General features: G+C 61.8%; 1 protein-coding gene across 2 annotated transcripts in view; it reads left to right on the plus strand.

The window, feature by feature from the left end:
- LOC112246167 (neuropilin-2) overlaps nt 1-17,500 on the plus strand; it is a 320,170-nt gene that overhangs the window by 213,257 nt on the left and 89,413 nt on the right. The gene's annotated exons all lie outside the window — the stretch shown is intronic.

The raw sequence follows: 17,500 nt of genomic DNA on the forward strand, positions 1-17,500 counted from the left end.
TAAAACACTCAGCTCTGTTTTCCATATGGAAGCTTTAAAGAGAGAAAGGAAAGGATCGGTCTGATTACTCCATCCCCTGCTACCCACTTCCACACACCACCCCACCACTCCTACTACCTTCCACACACCACCCCACCACCCCTACTACCTTCCACACACCACCCCACCACCCCTGCTACCCACTTCCACACACCACCCCACCACCCCTACTACCTTCCACACACCACCCCACCACCCCTACTACCTTCCACACACCACCCCCACCACCCTGCTACCTTCCACACACCACCCCACCACCCCTACTACCTTCCACACACCACCCCACCACCCTACTACCTTCCACACACCACCCCACCACCCCTACTACCTTCCACACACCACCCCACCACCCTACTACCTTCCACACACCACCCCACCACCCCTAACTACCTTCCATACACCACCCCACCACCCCTACTACCTTCCACACACCACCCCACCACCCCTACTACCTTCCACACACCACCCACCACCCTACTACCTTCCACACACCACCCCACCACCCCTACTACCCACTTCCACACACCACCCCACCACCCCTACTTTCTTCCACACACCACCCCACCACCCCTACTACCTTCCACACACCAACCCACCACCCCTACTACCTTTCCACACACCACCCCACCACCCTGCCCACTTCCACACCACCCCCTGCTACCACCCTACTACCTTCCACACACCAGCCCACTCCCCCTGCTACCTTCCACACCCACCCCACCACCCCACCACCCTGCTACCTTCCACACACCACCCCACCACCCCTACTACCTTCCACACACCACCCCACCACCCTACTACCTTCCACACACCACCCCACCACTCCTACTACCTTCCACACCCACCCCACCACCCCACTACCCCTGCTACCTTCCACACACCACCCCACCACTCCTGCTACCTTCCACACACCACCCCACCCCCCCTACTACCTTCCACACACCACCCCACTACCCCTACTACCTTCCACACACCACCCCACCACCCCTACTACCCACTTCCACACACCACCCCACCACCCCTACTACCTTCCACACACCACCCCACCACCCCCCTACCCACTTCCACACACCACCCCACCACCCCTACCCACTTCCACACACCCACCCCACCACCCCTGCTACCTTCCACACACTCCCCACCACCCCTACCCACTTCCACACACCACCCCACCACTCCTACTACCTTCCACACACCACCCCACTACCCCTGCTACTTTCCACACACCACCCCACCACCCCACTACCCCCCTACCTTCCACACACCACCGCACCACCCCACCACTCCTGCTACCTTCCACACACCACCCCACCCCCCTACTACCTTCCACACACCACCCCACTACCCCTGCTACCTTCCACACACCACCCCACCACCCCACTACCCCTGCTACCTTCCACACACCACCCCACCACCCCTACTACCTTCCACACACCACCCCACCACCCCTACTACCTTCCACACACCACCCCACCACCCCTACGCACTTCCACACACCACCCCAACACCCCTACCCCTTCCACACACCACCCCACCACTCCTACTACCCACTTCCACACACCACCCCACCACCCCTACTACCTTCCACACACCACCCCACCACTCCTACTACCTTCCACACACCACCCCACCACTCCTACTACCTTCCACACACCACCCCACCACTCCTACTACCTTCCACACACCACCCCACCACCCCTACTACCTTCCACACACCACCCCACCACCCCACCACTCCTACTACCCACTTCCACACACCACCCCACCACCCCTACTACCTTCCACACACCACCCCACCACCCCTACTACCTTCCACACACCACCCCACCACCCCTACCCACTTCCACACACCACCCCACCACCCCTACCCACTTCCACACACCACCCAACCACCCCGACCCACTTCCACACACCACCCCACCACCCCTGCTACCGATCACACCACCACCACCCCTACCCACTTCCACACACCACCCCACCACTCCTACTACCTTCCACACACCACCCCACTACCCTGCTACCTTCCACACACCACCCCACCACCCCACTACCCCTGCTACCTTCCACACACCACCCCACCACCCCACCACTCCTGCTACCTTCCACACACCACCCCACCCCCTACTACCTTCCACACCACCCCACTACCCTGCTACCTTCCACACACCCCCACCCCACCACCCCACTACCCCCCACCCAACCCTGCTACCTTCCACACACCACCCCCACCACCCCTACCACCTTCCACACACCACCCACCACCCCTACCCACTTCCACACACCACCCCACCACCCCTACCCACTTCCACACACCACCCCACCACCCCCTACCCACTTCCACACACCACCCCACCACTCCCCTACTACCTTCCACACACACCCCACCACCCCACTACCCTACCACTTCCACACACCACCCCACCACCCTACTACACACCACTACTACCTTCCACACACCACCCCACCACCCCTACTACCTTCCACACACCACCCACCACCCCTACTACCCCTACTTCCACACACCACCCCACCACCACTCCTCCACACTACCCACTTCCACACACCACCCCACCACCCCTACCCACTTCCACACCACACACCACCCCACCACCTACTACCTTTCCACACACCACCCCACCACCCCCACTACCCACTTCCACACACCACCCCACCACCCCACTACCCCTTCCACACACCACCCCACCACCCCTACCCTTCCACACCACCCCACCACCCTACTACCTTCCACACACCACCCCACACCACTCCTACTACCCACTTCCACACACCACCCACCACCCCTACTACACTTCCACACACCACCCCACCACCCCTACTACCTTCCACACACCACCCCACCACCCCTACCCACTTCCACACACCACCCCACCACCCCTACCCACTTCCACACACCACCCCACCACCCCTACCCACTTCCACACACCACCCCACCACCCCTGCTACCTTCCACACACCACCCCACCACCCCTACCCACTTCCACCACCACCCCACCCCCCTGCTACCTTCCACACACCACCCCACCCCACCCCCTGCTACCTTCCACACACCACCCCACCACCCCACTACCCCTGCTACCTTCCACACACCACCCCACCACCCCACCCTCCACACACCACCCCACCCCACCCTACTACCTTCCACACACCACCCACCACCCCTGCTACCTTCCACACACCACCCCACCACCCCACTACCCACTTCCACCTTCCACACACCACCCCACCACCCCACCACTCCTGCTACCTTCCACACACCACCCCACCACCCCTACTACCTTCCACACACCACCCCACCACCCCTACTACCTTCCACACACACACACCACCCCACCACCCCACTACCCCTGCTACCTTCCACACACCACCCCACCACCCCTACCACCCTTCCACACACCACCCACCACCCTACTACCCACACACCACCCCACCACCCCTACCCACTTCCACACACACCCACCACCCTACCCACTTCCACACACCACCACCACACCACTTCCCACCACCCCTACCCACCTTCCACACACCACCCCACCACCCCTACCCACTTCCACACACCACCCCACCACCCTACTACCTTCCACACACCACCCCCACCCCACCACTCCTACCCCACCACTTCCACACACCACCCCACCACCCCTACTACCTTCCACACACCACCCCACCACTCCTACTACCTTCCACACACCACCCCACCACCCTACTACCTTCCACACACCACCCCACCACTCCTACTACCTTCCACACACCACCCCACCACTCCTACTACCTTCCACACACCACCCCACCACCCCTACCACCTTCCACACACCACCCACCACTCTACTTCCCACACCCACCCCACCACCCCCTACCCACTTCCACACACCACCCCACCACCCCTACTACCTTCCACACACCACCCCACCACCCCTACTACCTTCCACACACCACCCCACCACCCTACTACCCACTTCCACACACCACCCACCACCCCTACTACCTTCCACACACCACACACCACCCCACCACCACCTACTACCTTCCACACACCACCCACCTCCACCACCTACCCACTTCCACACCACCCCACCTACCCTACCACCCACTTCCACCACCCACTTCCACCACCCCCACCACCCTACTACCTTCCACACACCACCCCACCACCCCTACTACCTTCCACACACCACCCCACCACCCCACCTACCCCCACCCCACTCCCACTACACCACCCACACACCACCCCACCACTCCTACTACCTTCCACACACCACCCCACCACCCTACTACCTTCCACACACCACCCCACCCCCCTACCCCTTCCTACACACCTTCCACACACCACCCCACTACCTTCCTGCTACCTTCCACACCCCACCACCCCTACTACCCTTCCACACACCACCCCACCACCCCTGCTACCTTCCACACACCACCCCCCCACCCCCACCCCCTCACACCACCCCACCACCCCCTACTACCTTCCACCACCACACCTCCACACACCACCCCACCACCCCTACTACCTTCCACACACCACCCCCTACCCACTACCCCTGCTACCTTCCACACCCCCACCACCCCACCACCCCTACCCCCTACTTTCCACACACCACCCCCACCACCCCTACTACCTTCCCACACCCCCACCACCCCACCTCACTCCCTGCTACCTTCCACACACCACCCCACCACCCCACCCACCTTCCACACACCACCCCACCCCACTACCCCTACTACCTTCCACACACCACCCCACCACTACCACCCCACACCCCACCACCCCACCCCACCTACACCCACCACCACCCCCTACACCCCTACTACCTTCCACACACACCCCACCACTCCTACTTCCACACACACCCACTACCTTCCACACACCACCCCACCACCCTACTACCTTCCACACACCACCCCACCACTCCTACTACCTTCCACACACCACCCCACCACTCCTACTACCTTCCACACACCACCCCACCACCCCTACTACCTTCCACACCACCCCCACCACTCCTTCCTACACCACCCCACCACCCCTACCCTTCCACACACCACCCCACCAACCCTACTACCTTCCACACACACCCCACTACTACCTTCCACACACCACCCCACCACCCCTACTACCTTCCACACCACCCACCACCCCTACTACCTTCAACACCACCACCCCACCACCCCTACTTCCACCACCACCCCACTACCCCTTCCACACACACCCACCACCCTACTACCTTCCACACCACCCCACCACTCCTACTACCTTCCACACACCACCCCACCACCCCTACTACCTTCCACACACCACCCCACCACTCCTACTACCTTCCCACACCCACCCCACTACCCTACTACCTTCCACACACCACCCCACTACCCCTGCTACCTTCCACACACCACCCCACCACCCCTACTACCTTCCACACACCACCCCACCACCCCTACTACCTTCCACACACCACCCCACCACCCCCTACTACCCTGCTACCTTCCACACACCACCCCACCACCCCTACTACCTTCCACACACCACCCCACCCCCTACTACCTTCCACACACCACCCCACCACCCCTACCCCTTCCACACACCACCCCACCACCCCTACTACCTTCCACACACCACCCCACCACCCCTACTACCTTCCACACACCACCCACCACCCTACTACCTTCCACACACCACCCCACCACCCCCTACACTACCTTCCACACACACCACCCCACCACTACCCCCCACCAATTACTACCTTCCACACACCACCCCACCACTCCTACTACCTTCCCACCACCCCCACCACCCCCTACTACCTTCCACACACCACCCCCACCACCCCTACTACCTTCCACACACCCCACCACCCCTACACCCCCACACACCACCCACCACCCCTACTACCTTCCACACACCACCCACCACCCCTACTACCTTCCACACACCACCCCACCACCCCTACTACCTTCCACACACCACCCCCACCACCCTACTACCTTCACCACCCCACCACCCCTACTACCCACTCCACACACCACCCCACCACCCCTACTACCTTCCACACACCACCCCACCACTCCTACTACCTTCCACACACCACCCCACCACCCCTACCTTCCACACACCACCCCACCACCCCACTACCCACCTTCCACACACCACCCCACCACCCACACCACCCTGCTTACCTTCCACACACCACCCCACCACCCCTGCTACCTTCCACACACCACCCCACCACCTACCCACTTCCACACACCACCCCACCACCCCTACCCACTTCCACACACCACCCCACCACCCCACTACCCTGCTACCTTCCACACACCACCCCACCACCCCACTACCCCTGTTACCTTCCACACACCACCCCACCACCCCTACCACCTTCCACACACCACCCCACCACCCCTACTACCTTCCACACACCACCCCACCCACTTCCACCCACCCCACCACCCCTACCTTCCACACACCACCTACTACCCACTACCCCTACTACCTTCCACACACCACCCCACCACTCCTGCACCTTCCACACACCACCCCACCACCCTGCTACCTTCCACACCACCCCACCACCCCTACTACCTTCCACACACCACCCCACCACCCCACCCACCTTCCACACACCACCCCACCACCCCTACTACCTTCCACACCACCCCCTACACCACACCCACTACCACCTTCCACACACCACCCCACCACCCTACTACCTTCCACACACCCACCCCCACCACCCCTGCTACCTTCCACACACCACCCCACCACCCCTGCCCACTTTCCACACACCACCCCACCACTCCTACTACCTTCCACACACCACCCCTACCCCCTGCTACCTTCCACACACCACCCCACCACCCCACTACCCCTGCTACCTTCCACACACCACCCCACCACTCCTACTACCTTCCACACACCACCCCACCCCCCTACTACCTTCCACACACCACCCCACCACCCCACTACCCACTGCTACCTTCCACACACCACCCCACCACCCCTACTACCTTCCACACCACCACCCCACCCCTACTACACTTCCACACACCACCCCACCACCCCTACCCACCTTCCACACACCACCCCACCACCCTACCACCTTCCACACACCACCACCCCTACCTTCCACACTCCCACCACCCCTACTACCTTCCACACACCACCCACCACTACTACCTTCCACACACACCCCACCACTCCTACTCCTTCCACACACCACCCCACCACCCCTACTACCTTCCACACACCACCCCACCACTCCTACTACCTTCCACACACACCCCCACCACCCTACTACCTTCCAACACACCACCCCACCACCCTACTACCTTCCACACATCACCCCACCACCCCTACTACCTTCCACACACCACCCCACCACCCCTACTACCTTCCACACACCACCCACCACCCCTACTACCTTCCACACACCACCCCACCACCCTACTACCTTCCACACACCACCCCACCACCCTACTACTTCCACACACCACCCCACCACTCCTACTACCCACTTCCACACACCACCCCACCACCCCTACTACCTTCCACACACCACCCCACCACCCCTACTACCTTCCACACCACCCCACCACCCCTACCCACTTCCACACACCACCCCACCACCCCTACCCACTTCCACACACCACCCCAACCACCCCTACCCACTTCCACACACCACCCCACCACCTACCTTCCCACCCCACCACCTACCCCTTCCACACACCACCCCACCACCCTACTACCTTCCACACACCACCCCACTACCCCTGCTACCTTCCACACACCACCCCACCACCCCACCACCCCCCACCTTCCACACACCACCCCACCACCCCACCACTCCTGCTACCTTCCACACACCACCCCCTACCCCTACACACCACCCCACCACCACACCACCACCCCACTACCCCTGCTACCTTCCACACACCACCCCACCACCCCACTACCCCTGCTACCTTCCACACACCACCCCACCACCCCTACCCCTGCTACCTTCCACACACCACCCCACCACCCCTACTACCTTCCACACACCACCCCACCACCCCTACCCACCTTCCACACACCACCCCACCACCCCTACCCACTTCCACACACCACCCCACCACCCCTACCCACTTCCACACACCACCCCACCACCCTACTACCTTCCACACACCACCCCACCACTCCTACTACCCACTTCCACACACCACCCCACCACCCCTACTACCTTCCACACACCACCCACCACCCTACTACCTTCCACACACCACCCCACCACCCCTACTACCTTCCACACACCACCCCACCACCCCTACTACCCCCACACCACCCCACCACCCCACCACCCCTACTACCTTCCACACACCACCCCACCACCCCTACTACCTTCCACACACCACCCCACCACCCCTACTACCTTCCACACACCACCCCACCACTCCTACTACCTTCCACACACCACCCCACCACCCCTACCCACTTCCACACACCACCCCACCACCCCTACTACCTTCCACACACCACCCCACCACCCTACTACCTTCCACACACCACCCCACCACCCTACTACCTTCCACACACCACCCCACCACCCCCTACCTTCCACACACCACCCCACCACTCCTACTACCTTCCCACTTCCCCACCACACCCCACCACCCACCACCCCTACTACCTTCCACACACCACCCCACCACCCCTACTACCTTCCACACACCACCCCACCACCCCCTACTACCTTCCACACACCACCCCACCACCCCTACTACCTTCCACACACCACCCCACCACCCCTACTACCTTCCACACACCACCCCACCACCCCTACTACCTTCCACACACCACCCACCACTACCTACTACCTTCCACACACCACCCCACCACCCCTACTACCTTCCACACACCACCCCACCACCCTACTACCTTCCACACACCACCCCACCACCCCTACCACCTTCCACACACCACCCCACCACCCTACTACCTTCCACACACCACCCCACCACCCCTACTACCTTCCACACCCCACCACCACTCCTACTACCTTCCACACACCACCCCCCACCCCACCCACCCACTCCACACACCACCCCACCACCCCTACTACCTTCCACACACCACCCCACTACCCCTGCTACCTTCCACACACCACCCCACCACCCCACTACCCCTGCTACCTTCCACACACCACACACCACCCCACCACCCTACTACCTTCCACACACCACCCCACCCCCCCACACACCACCTTCCACACACCACCCCACCACCCCACCACCCCTGCTACCTACACCACCCCCACCACCCCACTACCACCTTCCACACACCACCCCACCACCCCTACTACCTTCCACACCACCCCACCACCCCTACTACCTACCACCTTCCACACACCACCCCACCACCCCTACCACACTTCCACACACCACCCACCACCCCTACCCACTTCACACACCACCCCACCACCCCTACTACCTTCCACACACCACCCCACCACCCCTACCCACACTTCCACCTTCCACACCACCCCACCACCCCTACTACCTTCCACACACCACCCACCACCCCTACTACCCACCCCACACACCACCCCACCACCCTACTACCTTCCACCACACACCCCACCACTCCTACTTTCCACACACCACCCCACCACCCTACTACTACCTTCCACACACCACCCCACCACCCTACTACCTTCCACACACCACCCCACCACTCCTACTACCTTCCACACACCACCCCACCACCCCTACTACCATCCACACACCACCCCACCACCCCTACTACCACCCACCCCACCCACCCCACCCACTACCCACTACCTTCCACACACCACCCCACCACCCCTACTACCTTCCACACACCACCCCACCACCCCTACTACCTTCCACACACCACCCCACCACTCCTACTACCTTCCACACACCACCCCACCACCCTACTACCTTCCACACACCACCCCACTACCCCTGCTACCTTCCACACACCACCCCACCACTCCACCCTGCACACCACCCCACCACTCCTTTACACACCACCCACCACCCCTACTACCTTCCACACACCACCCACCACCCCCTACCCCCCACCTTCCACACACCACCCCACCACCCCTACTTACTACCTTCCACACACCACCCCACCACCACCCTACTACCTTCCACACACCACCCCACCACCCCCACCCACCCCACCCTACCCACTTCCACACACCACCCCACCACCCCTACTACCTTCCACACACCACCCCACCACCCCTACTACCTTCCACACACCACCCCACCACCCCTACTACCTTCCACACACCACCCACCACCCCTACTACCTTCCACACACCACCCCACCACTCCTACTACCTTCCACACCACCCCACCACCCTACTACCTTCCACACACCACCCCACACCCCTACTACCTTCCACACACCACCCCCACCACTCCTACTACCTTCCACACACCACCCCACCACTCCTACTACCTTCCACACACCACCCCACCACCCCTACTACCTTCCACACACCACCCCACCACCCCTACTACCTTCCACACACCACCCCACCACCCTACCCACTTCCTACCACCCCCTACTTCCACACACCACCCCACCACCCCTGCTACCTTCCACACACCACCCCACCACCCTACTACTTCCACACACCACCCCACCACCCTACTACCTTCCACACACCACCCCACTACCCCTACTACCTTCCACACACCACCCCACCACCCCACTACCCCTGCTACCTTCCACACACCACCCCACCACCCCACCACTCCTACTACCTTCCACACACACCCCACCACCCTACCTTCCACACACACCCACCACCCCACTACCCCTGCACACTTCCACACACCACCCCACCACCCCACTACCCCTGCTACCTTCCACACACCACCCCACCACCCCTACCCACCTTCCACACACCACCCCACCACCCCTACTACCTTCCACACACCACCCCACCACCCCTACTACCTTCCACACACCACCCCCACCCCCTGCTACCTTCCACACACCACCCCACCACCCCTACCACCTTCCACACACCACCCCACCACCCCTACTACCTTCCACACACCACCCCACCACCCCTACCCACCTTCCACACACCACCCCACCACCCCTACCCCACTTCCACACACCACCCCACTACCCCTACTACCTTCCACACACCACCCCACCACCCCTACTACCTTCCACACACCACCCCACCACCCCTACTACCTTCCACACACCACCCCACCACCCCTACTACCTTCCACACACCACCCCACCACCCCACTACCTTCCACACACCACCCCACCACCCTACTACCTTCCACACACCACCCCACCACCCCTACTACCTTCCACACACCACCCCACCACCCCTACTACCTTCCACACACCACCCCACCACCCCTAATACCATCCACACACCACCCCACCACCCCTACTACCTTCCACACACCACCCCACCACCCCTACCCACTTCCACACACCACCCCACCACCCCTACTACCTTCCACACACCACCCAACCACCCCTACCCACTTCCACACACCACCCCACCACCCCTGCTACCTTCCACACACCACCCCACCACCCCTACCCACTTCCACACACCACCCCACCACTCCTACTACCTTCCACACCACCACCCCACTACCCCTGCTACCTTCCACACACCACCCCACCACCCCACCACCCCTGCTACCTTCCACACACCACCCCACCACCCCACCACTCCTGCTACCTTCCACAACACCACCCCACCCCTACTACCTTCCACACACCACCCCACTACCCCTGCTACCTTCCACACACCACCCCACCACCCCACTACCCCTGCTACCTTCCACACATCACCCCACCACCCCTACCCTACCTTCCACACACCACCCCACCACCCCTACTACCTTCCACACACCACCCCACCACCCCTACCACACTTCCACACACCACCCCACCACCCCTACTACCTTCCACACACCACCCCACCACCCCTACCCACTTCCACACACCACCCCACCACCCCTACTACCTTCCACACACCACCCCACCACTCCTACTACCCACTCCACACACCACCCCACCACCCCTACTACCCACTTCCACACACCACCCCACCACCCCTACTACCTTCCACACACCACCCCACCACTCCTACCCCTTCCACACACCACCCCACCACCCCTACTACCTTCCACACACCACCCCACCACCCCTACTACCTTCCACACACCACCCCACTACCCCCTGCTACCTTCCACACACCACCCCACCACCCCTACCACCTTCCACACACCACCCCACCACCCCTACCCACCTTCAACACACCACCCCACCACCCTACCCCTTCCACACATCACCCCACCACCCCTACCCACTTCCACACACCACCCCACCACCCCACTACCCCTGCTACCTCCACACATCACCCCACCACCCCTACTACCCCCTTTACCACACACCACCCCACCACCCCTACTACCTTCCACACCACCACCCCTACCACCTTCCACACACCACCCACCACTCCTACTACCTTCCACACCCCACCCCACCACCCCTGCTACCTTCCACACACCACCCCACCACCCTACTACCTTCCACACACCACCCCACCACTCCTACTACCTTCCACACACCACCCCACCACCCCTGCTACCTTCCACACACCACCCCACCACCCCACTACCCCTGCTACCTTCCACACACAACCCCACCACCCCTACTACCTTCCACACACCACCCCACCACCCCTACTACCTTCCACACACCACCCCACCACCCCTACTACCCACTTCCACACACCACCCCACCACCCCTACTACCCACTTCCACACACCACCCCACCACCCCTACTACCTTCCACACACCACCCCACCACTCCTACTACCCACTTCCACACACCACCCCACCACCCCTACTACCTTCCACACACCACCCCACCACTCCTACTACCTTCCACACACCACCCCACCACCCTACTACCTTCCACACACCACCCCACCACCCTACTACCTTCCACACACCACCCCACCACCCCTACTACCTTCCACACACCACCCCACCACCCTACTACCCACTTCCACACACCACCCCACCACAGCTACCCTTCCACACACCACCCCACCACCCCTACCACCTTCCACACACCACCCCACCACCCCTACCCACTTCCACACACCACCCCACCACCCCTACCCACTTCCACACACCACCCAACCACCCCTACCCACTTCCACACACCTCCCCACCACCCCCTGCTACCTTCACACACCACCCCACCACTTACCCACCTTCCACACCACCCCACCACTCCTACTACCTTCCACACACCACCCCACTACCCCCTACTACCTTCCACACACCACCCCACCACCCCACTACCCTACCTTCCACACACCCCACCCCACCACTCCTACTACCTTCCACACACCACCCCACCACCCTTCCACTACCACCCCACTACCCCTGCTACCTTCCACACACCACCCCACCACCCCTACTACTACCTTCCACACACCACCCCACCACCCCCTACTACCTTCCACACACCACCCCACCACCCCTACTACCTTCCACACACCACCCCACCACCCCTACCCCTTCCACACACCACCCACCCCACCATTCCTACTTCACCACCCCACCACCCCTACCCACTTCCACCACCCCACCACTACCTTCCACACACCACCCCACCACTCCTACTACCTTCCACACACCACCCCCACCACCCTACTACCCACTTCCCACACACCCCACCACCCTACTACCCACTTCCACACCACCCCACCACCCCTATTACCTTCCACACCACCCCACCACCCTACTACCTTCCACACACCACCCCACCACCCCTACTACCTTCCACACACCACCCCACCACCCTACTACCTTCCACACACCACCCCACCACTCCTACCTTCCACACACCACCCCACCACCCCTACTACCTTCCACACACCACCCACCACCCCTACTACCTTCCACACACCACCCCACCACCCCTACTACCTTCCACACACCACCCCACCACCCCTACTACCTTCCACACACCACCCCACCACCCCTACTACCTTCCACACACCACCCCACCACCCCTACTACCTTCCACACACCACCCACCACCCCACCTACCACCCCACTACCCCTTCCACACACCACCCCACCACTACCTACTACCCTTCCACACACCACCCCACCCCACCCCCTGCTACCTTCCACACACCACCCCCACCCCACCCCCTGCTACCTTCCACACACCACCCCACCCCACTACCTTCCACCACCACCACTACCCTGCTACCTTCCACACACCACCCCACCACCCACTACCCCCTGACTACCTTCCACACACCACCCCACCACCCCTACTACCTTCCACACACCACCCCACCACCTACCACCTTCCACACACCACCCCACCACCCCTACCCACTTCCACACACCACCCCACCACCCCTACTACCTTCCACACACCACCCCACCACTCCTACTACCCACTTCCACACACCACCCCACCACCCTACTACCTTCCACACACCACCCCACCACCCTACTACCTTCCACACACCACCCCACCACCCCTACTACCTTCCACACACCACCCCACCACCCCTACTACCTTCCACACACCACCCCACCACCCCTACCCACTTCCACACACCACCCCACCACCCCTACCCACCTTCCACACACCACCCAACCACCCCTACCCCTTCCACACACCACCCACCACCCCTACCACCTTCCACACACCACCCACCACCCTACCCACTTCCACACACCACCCCACCACCCCTACCCACTTCCACACACCACCCCACCACCCCTACCCACTTCCACACACCACCCCACCACCCTACTACCCACTTCCACACACCACCCCACCACCCCTACTACCTTCCACACACCACCCCACCACCCTACTACCTTCCACACACCACCCTCACCACCCTACTACCTTCCACACACCACCCCCACCACCCTACTACCTTCCACACACCACCCCACCACCCCTACTACCTTCCACCACCCCCACCACTCCTACTACCTTCCACACACCACACACCACCCCACCACCCCTACTACCTTCCACACACCACCCCACCACTCCTACTACCTTCCACACACCACCCCACCACCCCTACTACCTTCCACACACCACCCCACCATTCCCCCTACTTCCCACTTCCACACACCACCCACCACCCCTACTACCTTCCACACACCACCCCACCACCCTACTACCTTCCACACACCACCCCACCACCCCTACTACCTTCCACACACCACCCCACCACCCCTACTACCCACTTCCACACACCACCCCACCACCCCCCACTACCCACTTCCACACACCACCCCACCACCCCTACTACCTTCCACACACCACCCACCACCCTACTACCTTCCACACACCACCCCACCACCCCTACTACCTTCCACACACCACCCCACTACCCCTACTACCTTCCACACACCACCCCACCACCCCTACTACCTTCCACACACCACCCCACCACCCTACTACCTTCAACACACCACCCCACCACCCCTACTACCTTCCACACACCACCCCACCACCCCTACTACCTTCCACACACACCCCACCACCCCCTACTACCTTCCACACACCACCCACCACCCCTACCCCTACCTTCCACACACCACCCCACCACCCCTACCACTACCTTCCACACACCACCCCACTACCCCTGCTACCTTCCACACACCACCCCTACCCCTGCTACCTTCCACACACCACCCCACCACCCCACTACCCCTGCTACCTTCCACACACCACCCCACCACCCCCTACCCCTACCTTCCACACACCACCCCACCACCCCTACTACCTTCCACACACCACCCCACCACTCCTACTACCTTCCACACACCACCCCACCACCCCTACTACCTTCCACACACCACCCCACCACCCCTACTACCTTCCACACACACCCCACCACCCCTACTACCTTCCACACACCACCCACCACCCCTACTACCTTCCACACACCACCCCACCACCCCTACTACCTTCCACACACCACCCCACCACCCCTACTACCTTCCACACACCACCCCACTACCCCCTACTACCTTCCACACACCACCCCACCACCCTACTACCTTCCACACACCACCCCACCACTCCTACTACCTTCCACACACCACCCCACCACCCCTACTACCTTCCACACACCACCCCACCACCCCTACTACCTTCCACACACCAACCCACCACCCCTACTACCTTCCACACACCACCCCACCACCCCTACTACCTTTCCACACACCACCCCACCACTCCTACTACCTTCCACACACCACCCCACCACCCCTGCTACCTTCCACACACAACCCCACCACCCCACTACCCTGCTACTTTCCACACACCACCCCACCACCCCACCACCCCACCACTCCTGCTACCTTCCACACACCACCCCACCACCCCTACTACCTTCCACACACCACCCCACCACTCCTACTACCTTCCACACACCACCCCACCACCCCTACTACCTTCCACACACCACCCCACCACCCCACTACCCCTGCTACCTTCCACACACCACCCCACCACCCCTGCTACCTTCCACACACCATCCCACCACCCCTACCCACTTCCACACACCACCCCACCACCCCTACTACCTTCCACACACCACCCCACTACCCCCTGCTACCTTCCACACACCACCCCACCACCCCACTACCCCTGCTACCTTCCACACACCACCCCACCACCCCACCCCACTTCCACACACCACCCCACCACCCCTACTACCTTCCACACAACACCCCACCACCCCTACTACCTTCCACACACCACCCCACCACCCCTACCCACTTCCACACACCACCCCACCACCCCTACTACTTCCACACACCACCCCACCACCCCTGCTACCTTCCACACACCACCCCACCACCCCTACCCACTTCCACACACCACCCCACCACCCTACTACTTCCACACACCACCCCACCACCCTGCTACCTTCCACACACCACCCCTACCCACTTCCACCACCACCACCACTCCTGCTACCTTCCACACACCACCCCACCCCCTACTACCTTCCACACACCACCCCACCACCCCTACTACCTTCCACACACCACCCCACCACCCCTACCACCTTCCACACACCACCCACCACCCCTACCCACTTCCACACACCACCCCACCACCCCTACCCACTTCCACACACCACCCCACCACCCCTACCCACTTCCACACACCACCCCACCACTCCTACTACCTTCCACACACCACCCCACCACTCCTACTACCCACTTCCACACACCACCCCACCACCCCTACTACCTTCCACACACCACCCCACTACGCCTACTACCTTCCACACACCACCCCACCACCCCTACTACCTTCCACACACCACCCCACCACTCCTACTACCTTCCACACACCACCCCTACCCTCCCTAC

This window comes from Oncorhynchus tshawytscha, linkage group LG03 (assembly GCF_018296145.1).
Source record: "Oncorhynchus tshawytscha isolate Ot180627B linkage group LG03, Otsh_v2.0, whole genome shotgun sequence".
Taxonomy (NCBI): Eukaryota; Metazoa; Chordata; class Actinopteri; order Salmoniformes; family Salmonidae; genus Oncorhynchus; species Oncorhynchus tshawytscha.